Genomic DNA, 12118 nt, shown 5'->3' with positions numbered 1-12118 from the left:
CTTCCCCACCAGGGCTGGGTGAAGGTTCAGATGAAAGCAGGGGTAGAGTGGGGCAAGTGAGGCCATTCGTAATGAGACAATTGGCAAAACCGGTGAGAACAGTCCAAGGCACTTTCCATGGCACAGGACACCTCTGGTCTCCCCGAGGACTTGGGAGAACCATGGATTTCGTAGGGAGAAGCAAGGGCTCATGATGTGAGATCCCCTTCACATGACCCATGCTTCTCTCTATAAGGAAACAGTTGTGCATCTTGTGTATTGCCTTTGGCTTTCCATCCCTTTAACAAAAACGGACAAAACCATTCACTATAGGGAAAGCCAAGAGAAATTAAACAAGTCGTTCCAGGAAGTATAACTTGTTGGTGGCAGAGCCAAGACCAAAAGCCAAGTCTCAGGACTCCCGATCTGTGGCCTCCCATAGCACAGTACTGCTGAGTAGTTGACTGCCTCATCATGCCTTCATGTCATTCTGCTTTAAGAGTTTAGCATTTATACCCGGGCCCATTTTGGTGGCTGGAGGCAGGAGAGGACAAAAAAAAAAAAATCATATAATAAAGGTTGTATTTCTTTTGTTAGAGGACTTCAGAGCTAGGCAGAGAGGACCAGGGAATAAATAATTTAAAGACCACGGACCAGAGACATGGCTAAAACCCATTTATTCCTAATCTACATAAGACTGGCCTTTAACTAGACATGTAGCTTCCACCTGCCTTTCTTCCTTTGCGTAGTTTTGCTCTGTGATTCTTTTTTTACTGAAGTAAAGGTGCTTATTACACAGTCCAATGTCACTTAATGCAAATGTGAACTATGTGAATTTGAGATAGCATGATATGAGAATATTAACAAAGTCTCAATTAGTTTCCTAAAAAAAAAATACAGTCCTCAAATTTACAAAAAAAAATCACACAATTTCAAAGCAGGGGCCAAATGAACTATATGCCGTGTTCACATTTGACAGTGTTACTTCAGCTGTTGATGGAAATACACTGCTTCCTTTGTCGGTGGACTGTGGATCACCCTCCTGTTTACATGCACTAGAATTTCTGCAAAAGATTTTGGTTACTTTTGTGCTGTTATTTTAATAGTCACTGCAACTTAAGCATTTAAAACTTTTTGAATCACATAACAATATCATCCAAGATGTTATTGAGTCATATGGCTAGCGTGAGTGCTGAAAATTGGGTCTGCAAATCGGTGACTTTGCAGTGCAAGTTACATAAAATGCCATTACACAAGCCAGACAACCACTGAGATAGGCCAAGCAGTAAATTTAGTGAACTCTCAAAGGGAAATATTAGCGAAAACACTGAGAGAAGAAGAAAGAAATATTCAAGGACAAACATGTCACATGTTTGTGGATAGATACAATTTGAGATAATAGTCCCTCTCGTGTGCCCTTAACTATTGTTGTTTTTCCTTCAGAAAAATTAATTATGAAAACTTTGAAGTACATGAGGTCTTCAGGACTGCATGTTTGATGTAAATAAGGATATGTTATACCGTAGTGTTATGGGTTGAATTATGTCCCCACAAAAGATGTTGGAGTTAACCCCCAGAACCTGTGAATGTGATCTTATTTGGAAATAAGGTCTTTGCATATGATCAAAATAAAATGAGGTCATTAGGGTGGTCCCTACCCCAGAATGACTAGTGTCCTTATAAAATGGGGAAATCTATATAAAATGGGGAAATTTAGATGCACACAGGTATGTACAGAAGAAAGATGATGTAACACAGGGAGAGGACCATCTACAAGCCAGGGAATGCCTGATGCCACCAGAAGCTGGAAGAGGCATGGAATGGATTGTCCATTCCAGCAGCAAGCATGCCGACACCTTGATCTCAGACCTCTAGCCTCCAGTACAGTGAGACAATACATTTCTATTGTTTAAGCCACTCAGTTTGTGATACTCTGTTATGTCAGCCCTAGCAAACTAATATACTGATTGACCTTTGTAGAAATAACTCATTTTTGAGAAGGTATACCCATTCTCAATGTTTTGGCCAACTGAGGACCCCGAGGAATGCCTCTTTGGGGAGGAAATGTCTGCCCCTGTCAGGTTAACAGTCCCAAGGAGAGTGCCTTTGCTTTCTCATCTGTCATTTACATGGCAGTGTGACCAGTTCATCAGAGGCACTTCTAAGAGACTTGTTGACTTTATGGTGGAAAGTCAAGTTTTGACTGGGGTGATGAGATTGCAGGAGAAATTGGGGGCAACCCCTGGGTGGACAGTCATACTTACTAGGGTCTGGCTCCCACTTAGAATAGAGCTGGGGTAATCTGGTGGGAACAATAAGGAAGGCTGAAGTTTGCCTAAGAAGGTCAGGGGCAATATTGATAACCTGCATTTTTGTCAAGAGCTAGGTATGTATAGTTATAGAAGAACATGGCTGAATGGAGAGGTGAGGGCAGAGGTGGATGGGTTGAAAAGAGGAGTCAGAGCTGAGGCAGTGGAGGGGTTACAATGAGAGCTACCACATTTTAAAATGCTGCTCAGAAGGGCATCAGTGTCACTCAGTTGGTTGAGCATCCAGCTCTTGATTTCGGCTCTGGTCATGATCTCATGGATGGTGAAATCAAGCCCCACATGCTTTGAACTCTGTGCTGACAATGCACAGCCTACTTGGGATTCTCTCTCTTTTCTCTCTCTGTCCCTCCTCCCACTCATGTTTTCTCAAAATAAATAAATAAACATTAAAAAAATAATAATAATAAATAAAGTGCTGCACAGAGCCAGCACACCAAGAAGGATGAGGCTAGGGCTTTCAGTGCACAAACAGGCTGGTGGAGACAGAAGCAGAAGCCCTTCCCTCTGTGCTTGGCCAAAGGACTCCAGCAGTGACATCAGTTAGAAGGGAGGGATCAAGGCTCTCCTCAATAGGCAATTCTGGAGTCACATGTCTCATCGTTCACAAAGCAAGATGGTTTCTTGGGGTGATGTCTATTTCATACGGAGGTTGGTGGTTTTGGAGACAAAGCCTAGTGCCAGTAGGGCTGCTGTGATTTCTGAAGTGGAAGTGTCCAACAGGGACTCTGTGGACAGAATATGAAACAGAGATAATCAAAGAGGTTGAGATACAAATGCATCTCTTAGTCTGTGAATGGCTCAGACCTCTTTTGATCGAGCAGGCACCAAGTTTTTGCTTACATTTCTTCTCCTGTCTTCATCCCTCGCTCAGTCATTATATGAGCACACAAGGCAGCAGGCAGAAATGGTGGTGAGGAGAGTAAGGGATTATGTATCTTTGGGGGAGGGCGGTAATAACAATGATCACAATAGCAACAATGGGAGTCATGGTGGCTGTAAAGTACACTGTACCGGGTGGCTGTAAAGTCCTGAGGACTTTACAAGTGCCAACCCCTGTACCAGATATGTTGATTCTCAGTGTAATCATGCAAGGAAGCTGTCATTACTCCTTCCCTATAGAGGAGAAGCCACTGTCTGCCAGATTTTCAATAAATGCTCTGCGTCCCACAGATGGTATGTAGGAGACCATAGTAATGTATGATATTGCATTGTAACATACAGTAAATAGAATCCTTACCACAACTCTCATAAAGTGAGAGATGTCAACCAGATTAGTTCCTTGCTGCAAGTTGTGACCACGGTGGGGAGGCAGGGCTCCCAGGACAGTGTGCTCTATCTGTCCTAGCGAAGTCTCAGTACAAACACAGGGCTGGAAATGAAATGAGAAGTGGAAGTTAGACTGGTCAAGTTCCCAATCTGGGGGAGAGGTTTCCTGTATGGTGAGATCCAGATTTCCTCAGGATGTTCAAGCAACACACAGCATGAGAAAAAGGTAGGGCAAGGGCAATAGCATCAAAAGAAATTCATGGTTTGGTCCACTTGTTCTTGCTGTGAACTGCTGTTCCTATAGATTGCAATTCTGAGGCCCTAAAGAGGAAATTTCAGAAATGACCCCTTTGAGCATTATTTACTGGAAATTGGAGAGGAAAGTTTCTGTATCAAACACTGTTAGAGAGAGCTCTCTTGCTTCCGAGTTCCTCTTCTGCTCCATTCCTCAGATGCCAAATGCTGCCAGAGTTTCGGCAGTAGTTTTGCATGCAGTTGCAAGCTCTCATTTGGGTAATACAGGGGAGGGAGTTTAGCTTGACAGTGTGTTTTCCAACATGGCCAGGAGCATTCTAGACAAAGGCAATTATGATTAATGATTAAGCTAGTAGCTGAGTTAGAGTATACAACTTGGCCAAGGTCAAGTCTGGCATGAGGGGTGGCCTGGATGAGGCCATTTGAGGGCCAAGGTGGTGCAGATGAATGGAAAGCCTCAGAAGAATCCAGGCAGAACCTTCTTACTTGGGGGCTGCAGAAGTGATCCCATGTAAAGGAGGCACGGGAGGCATGAAGGACTGATGAGGATCTGGGCCGATGTCCTCTCCACAAAGCCACTGTTCTGACTCTTCCTCTGGCCAGCCTGAGCTATTCTAGGGCCACCATTACTCCTGTAGGCTGCTGTGTTCATTTCCTGTGGCTGCTGTAACAATGACCTCAAACTTGGTGGCTTACAACAGAAATTTACTCTCTCATGTTCTGGAGGCCAGGGAAGAACCCTTCCTCACCTCTTCCAGCTAGTAGTGGCTGTTGCCACTCCTTGGCCTCCTTGACTGTATCACTGCAATCTCTGCTCTGTGGTCACAGCCTCTCTTCCTCTTCATGTGCCTTCTCTCCAGTCTCTTATAAGGACACTTATTATTGGATTTGGATTCACCTGAGAAATTCAGGATGACCGCATCTCAATATCTTTAACTTAACTTCTGCAAAGACCCTTTTTTGAAATAAGGTAACATCCACAGGTTCAGGGCATTAGGAAATGGAAAAATCTTTTCGGGGACCACCATGCAACCCATTATAGGTGCCAAGAGTCAGGGAACTATGAGGACCTATATCTTTGTTGTCTAAACACAATGCTTTTTGGTTTCTGTGTCACAAGTATTGCTTAGGCTTGAATTTGTGAGTGGTGTTCAGTGACAAGGCAAGTCAAACTTCAAGATGCCTTTTAGCCAAAGCTATGCTCCTGAGTGATCTCTAGGGGACTCCTATCTGTTGGGCGTCTCAGTCTAATCTTCTACAGATCCTCCTCTGCCTGTGCCCTTCAGCCTGTGGTGGGTAAATTAGACCCAACAACTACTAAGAATGCAAGGGACTTCAGAGGCCATCTGATTCACATGGGTTGCAAGTGTTTAGCACCAACTATAACCGACGCTACCCCAGACTCATGACAGATATGAAGTATCTCTTGTAATATCAGTCCAGCTAGAGCCTCAGACTTCTCAGGCCAGTCCTCAGAGTAGCCACAGCCATGGGTTAGACTTAACACAGGAAGTGGGTTAGACTTAGCACAGGAAGTGAAATCCCTCTGTGATCTCTGACCCCAAACAAGCCTCATTTTTTGGATGAGGAAACTGAGGCCCAGAGAGGATGAGAGAATTGATAAAGGTGGTGCTCTATTCCCATATATCTCAACACTGCATTTCCCATTAAAAAAAAAAAATCAGATTATCAACTTTCTAGGTTCCCAAATTAGGATTTTTTTTTAACCTTCATAATACCTATGTGTTGACCTGATTTTCTTCTTATTTGTTTTAACAGTTCCGTACCTCACACAGACACATGGAGCCTGTCACCCTCCCAACGTGACTGAGCACACACGGCACAGCCATTCTGCTCTGCAGCTTCTGACCCCGTCTGCTAGCTCATAGAAAATGAAATTATATTAAATGGGATTTTAGAAAATTGTCACGGCCTAAAGTGAACATCATTTGTTGGGAAACAAACCATATGTTGACAATTTTACTTCTAATTCTTGGCTTGGGGACATTTGAGTTCGAGGGAGAAGAAGGGGAGCCCCTCGCCAGGCCTCACTGTGCCCCTGCCAGTGGGGTGCCTCACTCTGCCATTTCCTGGGAGCAGTTCCCACCCTGAGGCCCCGCAGCTGAGATGCTTACTTCCTCAGACATTTGAATTTGCCCTGTTTGGATCTGTTGTTAGGAAAGAGAGGCCCTAAGACATCATGTTCAACTCAGCTTCTTCCATAGTCTGTTGGTCTGCTACAGTCTGCGGGAAAACTGACAGCATGAGTTTGGGTAAGAGTTAAGAAGACAGGAGTGAACATTTCAAGGTTAGGGAAAAAAATGAAGAAATAAGGCTAGGATCAATCTTCAGCTTGGTCTGTTTGGTCCCAAGAGACTTTCCATTTGTCACAGTGGGGTGACGTAACCTTGATGGGGGATTTTAAGGAAGAAGGAACTACAATCTGCAGTTACCGAAGGGCCACAGAGAATCCTCCAGTTAAGCTTCACAACAGCCATCTGAGACTGTTGCTCTTGCCCCCATTTTATAGAACAGGAAACCAAGGGTAAGAAAGTTTGTTATTTGCTCAAGGTCAACTAGTAACTGGCAAGTGAAGGAATCGATCTCCAGTGTTGCCTTCTAATTAAGTAAGGTATATCAAGAAGGATCCATAATAATTATTGGGGCAAGTTTTCTTCACGAATATGACATGTCTCTAGGGGAAAACTCTGCAAGTAAATTCTACAGGGACAGTTATTGAGGAGAGGACATCATTCAAGGCTGAGAGCTGAGATAGAATACAAGATCTGACAGGACAAATTGTGTGATCAACTGTATTCCCTTCACCCCTAGACTGGAGCTCGCTGAATTCCCAAAGTCCTTCTTGAGTCTTTCTACTAATCTGAACTTTGCAAACCTCACCGATGCTTGTTAGTTGCATTTTGGTTATATTTGAGTGACTGTTAGAGCTACCATACTGGATGCTTGGCAATATCTAAGATGGAAGAACTCATTTAACCCTCACAACAATACCAGGTGGATGATCGGTATTGTCATATCCATTCTACAAATTAGGGAGCTAATGCAGGAATTCACATAATTTGCCCCCAAAACAAATCCTGGGGCATAGTGGGATTTCCCTCAAGGCTGTGACTCTCCAGTGTGTTCTAGTTAATGCCTCTGGTTTGAAACTCCTCTAAGGACAGGAAGAGTGGCTTTGCTTTCGCTTGTTAGTTTCCTTTTCACTGGGGAAGATCATGTCATTAATGTGTGCCTTTCTCTGTTCCGTGCTGCCTTTGTTCCTTTAGTATCCACCGTCCTGACTCTTCCCATTTTGGTTTGGATTTCAACCAATTGAAACCTAATCTCTGATACTGTTAGCTGGGGGAGCAGCAAATGTTAATCCTCCAGGGGAAGTGTTTGAAGAAGGAGACTCTGGAAGGACAAAAGGCCTTTGAGACCCAGATGATCCTCTAATGATCCAGGTGATAGGGAAGGTGGTTTTGAGAGGAGAGATTGCCTCAGAGCGTCAGAACAGGTAGAGAAATTGTATGGTTTATGGACCTGCAGCAGCGTCACCACCTGGGAACTTGGCAGAAAGGCAGAATGTGGGGTCTGCCCTTTCAGAAGTCCCCAGGTGACTTGGGGGTACATTATAGTTTGGGAAGCACTGGTCTAGCTCATACTCTGCCTTCTTTGTCTGAACTCAGGGTGGAACTGAAAGGTAAATTCAAACCACCTTTTCCAGATGCTCAGGTGAGAGGGAACTTCATACAGGCAAGAGCAGCTGAAAATCAGAGCTAGGGCTCCCAGATGGAGCAGGCAGTTTGCAACACAGTTAACTGATTCTAAACCGAATAAATGGGCCAACCTCAACGTGTGGTGGCTGAGTTAGCGGAAATCTACCAGGTCAGATCTAATTCAAAATGTTTTAGTTTTAGATAAGTGATATCTAGTTTCTCCCCCATGAGGGCAAATGTAAAATAGCCTAAAATCTGTTATTAGCAGTTGGAGAGCTGGCCAGATCCCTTTTCCTCTGGGAACCAATGCGTTCATTTCTCTCACGGCTCGGCTCATGAATTAACTATTTCCCCTGGAACTGAAATTGGAAGAACTTCCCTGAGCAAAAAGCAATTTCATTCCCCTCTGATTTTTTTCTAAGTGCAGGTTAACTTGAAGCTCAGCACTGCCCTGCTCTGCAATGCTCCAAGCTGACCTGTTCTCCTCCATAATGTCATCTTGTGGATAAATTGGAATCAGAGGGAAAAAGCTCCAGAGCTTGGTGTTTTCTTAGCTTATTGTATTGTATTTTTGGCAAGTCTTTCAATCTTTAAGTGTTTAAAACTTTCCCTAATATTACTTACCTCGTTATCTCCTTTAAGGATGCCAAGTGAAGGTTAATGAGACGGTGAGGTGACTTTGATCTCCTGGGGAGAAAAAGAAAGCCTATAAATGTATCAAACACAGTGACTAGGTATAGACAAGATTTTAAAAAGACAAATCCTGAACACAGTCACCAATCTACATTAAACTTGCTGCTCCAATGGCGTGGCCATTGGCGTCATTCTGATACATAAGAGTGAGGGCTTGAAGGGCTGTGGGGGGCGGGGGCAGGGGGCGGAGGATCTCTAACAGCTGAGCCTTTTGTTTTGCCGCAGCACACTTCATAATGAGCCCTGTTGGCTTCAGAATTGCATCTCAAAACTTCAGTTCTTGTGTTTTGATCTTTGCTCACCTCTTCAAGTTCAATTTTTATCACTTCTGGTCTCTCCTTTGCTGTCATTTCTGCTCTCCAACATTACCTGTCTTCAGTGCACTTTCTTATGACATTTACTGTTCATTTTGCTCAGAATACTCTTCTTATCCTGTCTTCCAAACACCATCACCTGGTTAGTCTTCCTGATCCCTCACATCTCAGCTACCTCCTCTGGGAAGGCTCTCAGGGTCTTCTAAGCCTGAGTGGAGAGAGCCTCATGGGGTCCCATTGTAAACCCTTAAACCCTTTCTAGTAATTCCCTGTGTATTTATCTTTCTCTCCTAGACCAGTAGTTCTCAGCCTTGATTGGACATTTAGAATCATGTGGGGACATTTTAAAACTCCAAATATCCAGATCATACCCAGACTAATGAAATCACAATTTCTGGGAGTAGGATTTAGGTACCAGTATTTTTTAAAGCTCTCCCAGTGATTCTAGGGTATAAGTCAGCTTGAGAACCACTGTAATAGGTTGTAAACTCATGAGACTGCAGACAGTCACGCCATAATGCCTGGTACATAATGGCACCCAATAGAGCTCAGTGAATGAATGAGTGAATGAGATGTTGAGGTTGCAGCTTGGCAGACCTTGAACTTTGATTCCCAGGTCATTGTTGGAGGATCATTCTCTTAGGTACCTGAGGCCCTGAGATTCATCTTCAACAGAAACCAATTAATCTTATTTTCAGGAAATGTAAACTAAGTTAATCAGATACTTTTATCATCCTTCCTTTCCAGCTCCCAGCCATTAGCTCATTTTTTTTCTCAGTAAGGAAGCCTACATAGAAAGCAAAATTAAGAGTAGATATGGAAAGGGAAGGAAGCTGAAGGTCTTACAGGATGTTTTTTCAACTTTGTACTATATGGATTCCATGGACTGGATATTCTTGATATTTGAGATAATTTATCTGAAAGGGCTCTGAAAATCATAAGGAGGCATTGTTGTTATTATGACCGCATAATTTCACTTATTCCTATAACAAATAGAAGGCCTTTATGATCGCACTAAACAACAGGAATATAAAGGGAAAAAGGGCCATTGCTACTTCTGTGGGATGAGTGTGCTAGAGAATCCTGAGCATGGGTCTTTTGCATGTCAGGTGATAAATCCAGGAACTCAGAGAAAGGAGTGCCATATAGCTATGTTACCTGCCACCCCCCTCACCCCCACTCTGGGTTGTGAGCACAGTCAGGGTGGAGGCTGTCCTACTCATCTGCCTTTGCTCAAGGCCTGACACAATTCCTGACATATAGTAATGATATCAACTCTCAAGATAAGATAGATCAGTTATGGTCCATTTGTTAGGTCAGATTCTTTGGGTTCCAGACACTAGAAAACCAGCTAAGCATAGAAGTATGTATGTATGTATGTATGTATGTATGTATGTATGTATGTATTTATTTATTTCAGTAGTTAAGAAAGTCAAAACCAACATCAGAAAAGAAAAACACAACTTAGAAGAAGAACCTTGGGAAGGCTGTGCCCAGGGTTCTTCTTAGGACTTGTGACTCTGGAAACTAGGGGCCCCTCGGTATCACTCACCTCTGCTTTTCTTGTCTGTTGTTGGGTTCCTTCTTTCTTCCTATAGAGTGGCTCAAGACATGTAATGGGCACAGGGGCAGGCAATGGCTCTGGACTCACATTTTCCAAATCTTCCCTCCAGAGAGGAAAGGCTGTCTCCCTTGAGCTTAATTCCATGGGAAGGACTCTGACTGCTTAAGATGAAGAGGTTGCCATTGCCCACTCATTGGGGCAGAGTGTGGGAGCACACCTGTAAAAGGATGGGGGCAGGCTTCTCAAGGAAAGGAGATGTTCTCAGAACAGTACCACTTGCTGGTATGTGGTTCTACAGGGCTCCTTACTCCATCAGGTAATGTGTCCCAGTTATGAAAACAGATAGGATTAACAGGCTCTGTCTATTCATTGCAGATTTTTAAGAAAAGTACAAGAAGTTCTAAATGTCCCTCTGCAAGGCAACTACAATTACAATGAAGGAGAATACGCAACTTTTGCAAACCCTAGGCTGAAAGCTCATTTTTCTGGAAATCATTCTTTCGTGTTTCTACTAAAATTAGAACATTATCCCATAGTGCCCCAAATCTGGTAAGATATGATTATGATCTTAACTCTTGGCCTCAATGAAATAGCAACATGGTGGAGAAGGCTACCCTGTCCTGGAAAGGGTCTATGCTAGCTACTCAGAGTTTGGCTGCTGCAAGGACTCTCACCCACTGACTGGGGCTCCCTGCAGGTCTGGGGCCTAAAGCGTCTGCATCTGAGGAAGCCCTCCTTTATCCAGAGTGCAGGTGCTGTTTAAATATTATTTGGTATCTCATTTAATAGGGGATGGGAGAGTGAGAACTTTGAACAAGTTTCTATTTCTTATTGTCCTGAAACTTCCACTTTATTGCAAGTAAAGACTCCAAGTTGGTCTCATCCAGAAAGAGGAGGTCTTTGGCTAATCTAGAGCAGTAATGTTTCCACTGTTCTTTCTGATAGTACAAGGTTCCAGAAGCAAGGCAGAGTGCATTGGCTTCCCTCAAAGTGGAGAACTGAAATAAACCTCTCTCAAAAAGAAGCATCCTGTGGGAGTTGGGATAGCAGAGGAAGAAATAACAGGGCAGGGATGATGATCCTGAAGGTTTTCATGTTGCCTGTGAAAGCTGGGTCTGGTAAAATGATGTGAGGGACAGAGGTCACTGAATCCTGCTCTCATAAATGTGGGGACAACGCAGAGAAAACAGGTTTTCCAGGAATAGGTGAGAACCAAGACAGGCCTGGGATGCTGGCATAAAAAGAACAAAGTAAGGCCCCAAAGAAAAAGAGACCTAGCATAGTTGTCAGTGGGCCAGTTGAGTGAAATCCCAGTGATAGTGGGGCAGATCACCAGGCTGGGAAAATGGGGCGGAGGCAGACTTCTTTCCATTGTCTCAATTGTCCTCTCCCAGGCTAGTGACCCAGGAAAACCCAATGACAGTAGCCTTTCTGCAGCAGGCTTTGCAGACAAAGTTCCCATACAAATTGCTACTGAGTGTCTGCCACATTTTAAATAGGGTTCTTTGGTGAAGCCAAAGTTCAAGGTAGCAAGAATTTTTTAAATTGCCGTTTAAAATAAACACTGTGTGGATGTTTTTGCCCTCTGCTAGCATAATTGCTCTCAGGGGGCAAATGATTTTTTGCTTAACCAAATGAATTAATAGATCTGTGGCTCTATAGAGGCAGCTCCACCTCCTACCACACAGACAGACATAGAGTTTGGAAACGGGACAGAAGATAGAAAGAAGTGAGTGGTTCTGCATGAAAATTGAGTTGAATTCAGAGTTTGTGTGGATAGAAAGAGGGAGGGAGTGAAGAAGAAAGAGAATCTGCTGGCTGGGAGGAGGCTGGTTCTTGAGGAGGCAGGGTGAGACAAGAGATGATCAGCAGGAAAACTGATGCTGGTTCTCTTGGTGGGAGGACTAGCTACAGAACTTCTAGAAACAGCACCCCTCAGTTGTCTCACTTTATTGAAAATATTACCACAAGAATAAGATGTTACAGTGTATACCCATT

At 43.6% G+C, this 12118-nt stretch overlaps 1 protein-coding gene across 1 annotated transcript in view; it reads right to left on the bottom strand.

Annotated features, from left to right (window-relative positions):
• The window catches only part of ELMO1 (engulfment and cell motility 1), a 730817-nt gene that overhangs the window by 596222 nt on the left and 122477 nt on the right, over positions 1 to 12118 (bottom strand). Inside the window, exons 5-6 of the mRNA XM_027075272.2 lie at positions 8174 to 8236; positions 3547 to 3678 (exon numbers count right to left, since the gene is read on the bottom strand). The gene's annotated coding sequence lies outside the window, so the exon portion shown is untranslated. The remainder of the gene's footprint in view (positions 1 to 3546; positions 3679 to 8173; positions 8237 to 12118) is intronic.

The sequence above is a fragment of the Acinonyx jubatus genome, chromosome A2 (genome assembly GCF_027475565.1).
Source record: "Acinonyx jubatus isolate Ajub_Pintada_27869175 chromosome A2, VMU_Ajub_asm_v1.0, whole genome shotgun sequence".
NCBI classification, from domain to species: Eukaryota; Metazoa; Chordata; class Mammalia; order Carnivora; family Felidae; genus Acinonyx; species Acinonyx jubatus.
Note: the sequence above shows the minus strand (reverse complement) of the source record. Positions and strands in the feature narration are given on the sequence as shown.